We start from the raw sequence: 7,176 nt of genomic DNA, 5'->3' as shown, positions 1-7,176 counted from the left end.
ATACCATTAGGTTTTGTCTTGTGACATCCCAACACATGGTGGCATGCACTAAAAGCTCTCCCAAACAAGCAGAGACACATTTGGTGCCCTTTATTGAGGATACAGTGTAAACTTAAAGATTTGGTAATACAACTATATACCTTTCTCCCAACACATTCGCATTTGAACATTCTAAAAGATATACACTTAATGGGCATTTTGAACATTTTAAGAAATATGCATTTGAATATACTAAATTATGCAGCTTAGTATATAAAATTGAATATCCTTTTACTATGCAGCTCAATATGCATTTGAGCATTAGTTTAATATACAACTTCATGTAACAGTGAATAACAACCTAATATGCAGTTAATTTTGCATTGAATATCAACTTGATATGCAGCTTTGTAAGATGTTGAACATACACTTACTATGCAGTTACATAGGCATTGAGCATCTAACTAATATGCAACTTCATATGGAACCGAACATCAACCTATATATAGGCATCTAAATAGGAATTTGCATATCAACTGAATATGCAGGTAAATGTTAACTTGAATTTCAACTTAATATAAATCCAACAAGATTCTCATTTATACATGCTTCCAAGATTCTTCCCACAACAGATTACGCATAAAAGGAATTTTAAATACCTGAGAATATTGCCTACGCACGCACACAGATCAGAAAGTCTCAACCAGGTATGTATATTCACAAATAGCAAATGTTTCAATCCATTTCCAAATAATTTTAACGATCCCACAAAATAAGCATGGTGATTCCAAATCCTAACACATGCTGTTATGAACCTATAGATTTCATTTAACAGAGGTCACTGATATCACATATAGGGCTAATCAAACTAAATTTCTAGAATCCTATGATGAAACAACAAAATAGATTAGCATTGATCCTCCTTTGAGGTTCAATAATAGTATAGCTAGTATGAACATTTTACAGGAATCAACAATTAAGAGAAGTCGACATTTTCAGAGCCACACTTAGCACGCATATATCAAAGAGCTTATTGTTGCTTAATTACACAGAAAAGTCAACAAAATTCTGAGCTATCATGACATTTAAATAGAAATATTGCACCACTATGGTTCATCTGAATTGCAGGCTCCGCTACGAACCCACTTTTGTTTACCTTGTTATTCTTGATCCTAAAGAGCGATATTTTTTATTCTCATGAACAAATCAAGCATGTGATAGTTAAACTTTAAATTCAATAAGTTTAACACATCATATTCAATGCAATACAAATGACTCCACTGTGATTTCGCAAGATTGAAATAGTGGTCAGCAGACCCACGAGTGTCATTGCTTAGCGGGACATCAAACATAACCAACCATTAGATGGGTGATTTGGTCTGGTTTTTAAGTGTTTTGTGAAAACAACTTTTTTGGCATTTTAAATTTCGGGTCCTGCGATTTCCAAAATTATCCTGATTTTGAAATGCTTATATCTGGAGATCCAGAACGTATTTTTCAAATCTGTAAAATGTGTTAGATTCTTGAATATGTCAGTTACAGAACAAAAGTGATTTCGGAAAAATTGGACTTCGTTTGACCCCTCAAATCTTTGATTTGCGAAAAGCTGTCAGAGTCCACTTTTGCATTGCTTAGGGACAAAATAGTCATTTAGTTAATTGTTTGATTGAGTGTAGTTTTCGTGTTTTCTAGCATTGTAGTTAGTGAATTAACAGTAGTTAGAGTAGTTAGCATGCATTTTCTTAGTTAGTTTAGTTAGAAGTTGTAATTGTAGTTTTCTTTAGTTGTTTAATTGTGTTTTCATTTAGTTGTTGATTTAGCAATAATCGTAGATGTAATTTAGAATTAATTTTTATTAGTTTACTGACTTTTTCTTTTCATTGTGTAGGTTGATAAGTTAGAACAGGTTTACAGGTGTATTTCAAAACTGAAGTGCAACTGCACATGTGGTGAAAAGTCAATTTTGCCCCTGGAGATCTGCAGACGACTTAGCTTCCTGTTTAGTTGATTTTCATAGTTTAGATTATTATTTAATTTAATTTGTAATAGTGACATAGTTGTAAACTCTGTTATATTAATAAAGTGTTATTTCAGAATGTATCCTGTTCCCTGTGGATTCGACCCGTACTCGCCACTTCTGTGGAAAGTCGGTTTTTATATCTTTGGTTGACGATTTTCCCTTGTTTTTATTGAAAAATATCTTTTAAAAATATGCATTCCAAAAATCCAAACCAAATTTTGGGGTCGTTGCCGGGGATCGAACCCGGGTCACCCGCGTGACAGGCGGGAATACTCACCACTATACTACAACGAAAAACAAAAAATTTGGTTTGACTTTTGGAATGCATATTTTTAAACAATAATTTTTCAATAAAAACAAGGGAAAATCGTCAACCAAAGATATAAAAACCGACTTTCCACAGAAGTGGCGAGTACGGGTCGAATCCACAGGGAACGGGATACATTCTGAAATAATTCTAAAATAACACTTTACTAATATAACACAGTTTACAACTATGTCAATATTACAATTTAAATTAATTAACAATCGAAACTATAAAAATAAACTAAAGGAGAAAGCTAAGTCTTCTGCAGATCTCCAGGGGCAAAATTGTCTTTTCACCACATGTGCAGTTGCACTTCATCTTTGAATTACACCTGAAAACTTGTTCTAACTTATCAACCTACACAATGAAAACACAAAATCAGTAAATAATCAATAATTAAATCTAAACTATATCTATGATTATTTCTAACCTAATGCAGAAATTAAAATACAATTAAATAACTACAGAAAACTACAATTACAACTTATAATTAAACTAAGTAAGAAAATGCATGCTAACTACTCTAACTATTGTTAATTCACCAACTACAATACTAGAAAACACGAAAACTACACTAAATCAAACAATTAACTAAATGACTCTTTTGTCCCTAAGCAATGCAAAAGTGGACTCTGACAGCTTTTCGCAAATCGCTAATTTGAGGGGTCAAACGAAGTCCAATTTTTCCAAAATCACTTTTGTTCTATAATTGACAGATCCAAGAATCTGACACACTTTACAAATTTGAAAAATACGTTATGGATCTCCAGATATGAGCGTTTCAAAATCAGGATAATCTTGGAAATCGCAAGACCCGAAATTTAAAATCCCGAAAAAGCTGTTTTCACAAAACGCTTAAAAACCAGACCAAATTAACTTGGATCGAGCTGAAATTTGGTCTGCAGATAGTTAACACATGGATATAGAGAATAGAAAAATAATTTTCAGAAAACTTTAGAAAAATCTACATAAAATAACGAGTGCCCGACATGATAAAAATCGTTTTTAAGCTTCAATGCACTATTCATTCATATACATCCACTAAGCAAATTTCACATTAAACCACGAACAAAGACCGTCCTAAATGAACCTAATCTACTGTTAAATTACAGCAAGGACAACAATTAAGCTAATTTATAAAATTAATAAAAGAAATAATCAACTAATGTTAACCCTAATCTAAACGAATCAATAATCCTAATCTAACATAACTAAATACTATTCTAATTAAACTATCTAAATGCCTCACAACTCTAACTAATCCTAATGTACATTATCTACTATTACTAACTAATTAATTAGCTAATCAACAATTAGTTCTAACACGTAAGTAAAACACAACTACTATCTAAGATTAGTCTAACTAGGGTTAGAAATTAATTAGGCTAACTAAAGTTAATTAACTAACTATGGGTTAGTAGAGGTTAACTATAGGGTTCTAGGGTACGGTTAGTGTTAGATACCTAGGGTTAGTATCTTGCCTAAAGTAACTAAGGTTTAATTACCTACTAGGGTTGGCTACTAACTTAGGTTAGCTAGGGGCAGTTAGGGTTAACTAACTAGAACTAATAACTAACTATGGTTAGTTGACTAAAGTTAGACTACTAGAATCACTAAAATTAATTACTAACTAGGATCGACTAGATTAGTTTCTAACTAAGGGGAATTAGAATGGCGGTTTAGGATAGGGTATTGATTTAAGTTCACGCCACCTTAGAGTTACTACTTAGGCTAATTAAAATTGCCAACTAAATATAATAAAACCTAACATAATTAAGTTATACAACTAATTAGAATATAAACTAATACTAATGAAAACATTACCTACCTATTGAACTTTCCTAAACACATACCACACGATTTTACAACTCCTCATCTAAGACAATAAATACTACATTAACACTATCCTATCTAGGTTATATGAGAATGGAAGTTAATCAAGGACTCTAAAGATGAGAATCCACGAATTTGGTAGGGACCACCTCTTCCATAATTACCTTAATTGCTCAGTTAGAAAGTTTTTATCTTGTAAAAACCGTCCAGCCTGCTAGACCATACGTTTTTCATTCTTTTCCTTAAAAGCATTAAATCCCTTTTTTGAAACTCTTACCTAAAGCATGGTTCACGTTTTTGACTGGCTTTAAGAGAGAATGTAATATTTCAATTCTTGCCAAACTCGTGTAAACCAATTTAGAAAATCTTTTGAAAACATAAAAAGGGGAGTTTCCACATTTAAAACAATAGCTCCTTGGCAAAGTGGCTGGACCAAAATTATTAAAACTTTCCTTCATTGCAAATCACGATTTTGGATGGGATGGTCTCCTACCAAAAACATTGCTTCAACTGCAAAGACTCAAATGCCCTTAACTAAATATCACAATAAGCAACTAACTAAATTACTCTACCATTAGTTTAACTAAACTAATATATACATACTAATTCAAGGGTAAGGACTACTGAAAAACGAGAATACACAATTATCTATTTGAGCTTCTACACAATAATTAAAGATATTAAGTTAAGGCTAATTTAGCTAAAACGAAATTCAAGAAAGTAAAAATGCTAATTAACTAATATACTATTTCCTACAAAATTTTACTCACACCAAAACTAAACAAAATATCATATTGAATCTAAATAAAAATACAAAGTACTATATAAAACTAAGAACATAATTCTACTCGAAAATCTACTTGCACTACACTAATACATGGTAATAACTAGAATTTTGAAAACTAAGAAACGTGAAAACTAAACTACTACTAAGTTGTAAATTAATCAAACAAATAAATGCATTCTAACAATTACACTAAACTCGACTAAACTTAAAACACCAAAACAGTACCTAATCTAAAATTAAGTCTGCTATATGATGAAAACTCCTTACTAATCTAACACTATGCTGTACATAAGATAAATAAAACATAAAATGCTAAAACAGAAATCGGCTAACCTAGATCTAAAACAGAAAATTATATTTAAACTAAATCTACTTCATGATGAAGACACCTTAAATCTACACAGTAATTTCACTAATTTAAACTAACTAAAAGACATTTTATTAGAATAATATGCACAGAGAAATACTACAGCTGGCTGGACGACCCACCTAAACACCAGAAAAACAAAACTCGATCTTTAATGTTCCTAAATCTAAAACGCCAAAAACAAGGAATGACATCTACACAGTTTCAAAGGTATTGGATTCAACTAAAACGAAATACATGAAGCTGGGAAATACTAAAGAAATGCAGACACAGAAATATCAATTCAACTATCACGCACACACCCCAAAACACCAACATTGGATTGAAAATAAAGATTTAACTAAAACAAATACCTAAACACACCTACGTGTTGGTTTATGCACGAAATATCTATGCTAAAGCTTGACAAAAAACAGAAAAACACAGCACACAACTCACGCACATTTTAGGTTTTATCTAGAAGCAGTGGATGGGAAGATCTAACCTCCAGAGCGATCCGACGATTGAGGGGAAAGGCAGAGCGGACTTTGCAATGATTTCACGCCACGAAGGACCTCGTTGATGCTGTCTAACATCTTTTTGTTGTCTTTTGCAAGGAAACAGTTTGGATGGATATGCCCGAAGGTGGCGTGCTTTAATGGAGAAGAGAGCCAACGGGGGTAGGGATGGCTTGCTATGGAGGGGTAGACGGCACCCCAACCACGGCTGGTCACTCCACCTGCAGCTGCAACCTAAAAAAGAAAACCTCGATGATTAGTTTCAGCAGGGTGAGAAGCAAGACAGGATATGAAAAGAAAAGCATGGGAGAAGAAGGGCGGCATCTCCATGGAAGGTGGACTTCATGGATGAAAAAGAAGATGGGTGAGAGGGGCGGCTAGGTAGAAGTGGAGGTGAGCAAGATTCATGCCCCTAGGGCACGAAAATCAAAGCAAAGACAAAATGGTGCTGGGCGTCCCTCTCCTCTTTTAACGATTTGGGTTGTTTTGGGTTATTTTCAGAAAAAGGTTTAAAACAAAAGTATTCATTGGGTGCCTCATGTAGGAGGGGTTTTTTAGAAAGTATTCTATGAAAACATGCAAGCCTGGGCTGGAGTGGATCTATCTCTGTTTTGGTCCAGATCCAAGACCCAGATGGGCAGTTTGGATCCTGAATACCCGATTCAACTCCGAGGTTTGACCCGCAACACTAGAAATGCATTAATTTCCTCAAATTAAGTTCGATTTCGATGAAATTCGAACCATAGCTCTATAACACCATTATGCACCTAAGTGTGGACCTTAAACCTATAGATGATGCATTTATGCAGTGAAAATGTGTTAAGAAAATGTAATATTTATGCATCATCAATGGGGTTCAATGATAAATTAACAATTAGAACATTGACGCAGGAGGTTGATAATAGATTTAAAGAATTCAATGTTATTTACTGAACAATGCTTTTGAATAGCGCATACATAACATTCATTCAAGACATGTAACCAATGACTAATTTGCAACATTGATGACAATAAACAAAACAAATTTTTTGTTCAGTCCCATCAGAGGAAACACTGATAACATTTGATTGCCAAATAGATCTTTCATTTATCGATAATCTAAACTTATTTATATACTGTGAATCAAATTCATTTACTTAGAGAAAACAAATACAGATGATTCTGATATTCAGTCACTTAGAGAAAACAAATACAGATGATTCAAATACCGATGTTTATGAAAAAAAAAACTAAAGAGAAAACAAGTACAAATGATTTATATACTATGATTCAAATTCAGTCACTTAGAGAAAACAAATACAAATGATTCCAATATTTAGTCACTTAGAGAAAACAAATACAGATGATTCAAATACAGATGTTCATGAGAAAACTAAAGAGCAATAC

General features: G+C 33.0%; 1 non-coding gene across 1 annotated transcript; it reads right to left on the bottom strand.

The window, feature by feature from the left end:
* Positions 1–2,216: 2,216 nt before the first annotated feature.
* On the bottom strand, positions 2,217–2,293 carry TRNAD-GUC (transfer RNA aspartic acid (anticodon GUC)). Its single transcript has one exon. It is a non-coding gene; the product is annotated as a tRNA-Asp (tRNA).
* Between the last annotated feature and the right edge of the window lie 4,883 nt (positions 2,294–7,176).

Source organism: Nuphar pumila, chromosome 2, assembly GCF_984573655.1.
Source record: "Nuphar pumila chromosome 2, dmNupPumi1.hap1.1, whole genome shotgun sequence".
Classification (NCBI taxonomy): domain Eukaryota; kingdom Viridiplantae; phylum Streptophyta; class Magnoliopsida; order Nymphaeales; family Nymphaeaceae; genus Nuphar; species Nuphar pumila.
The sequence above is the reverse complement of the archived record's forward strand: the minus strand, read 5'-3'. Positions and strand labels throughout refer to the sequence as shown.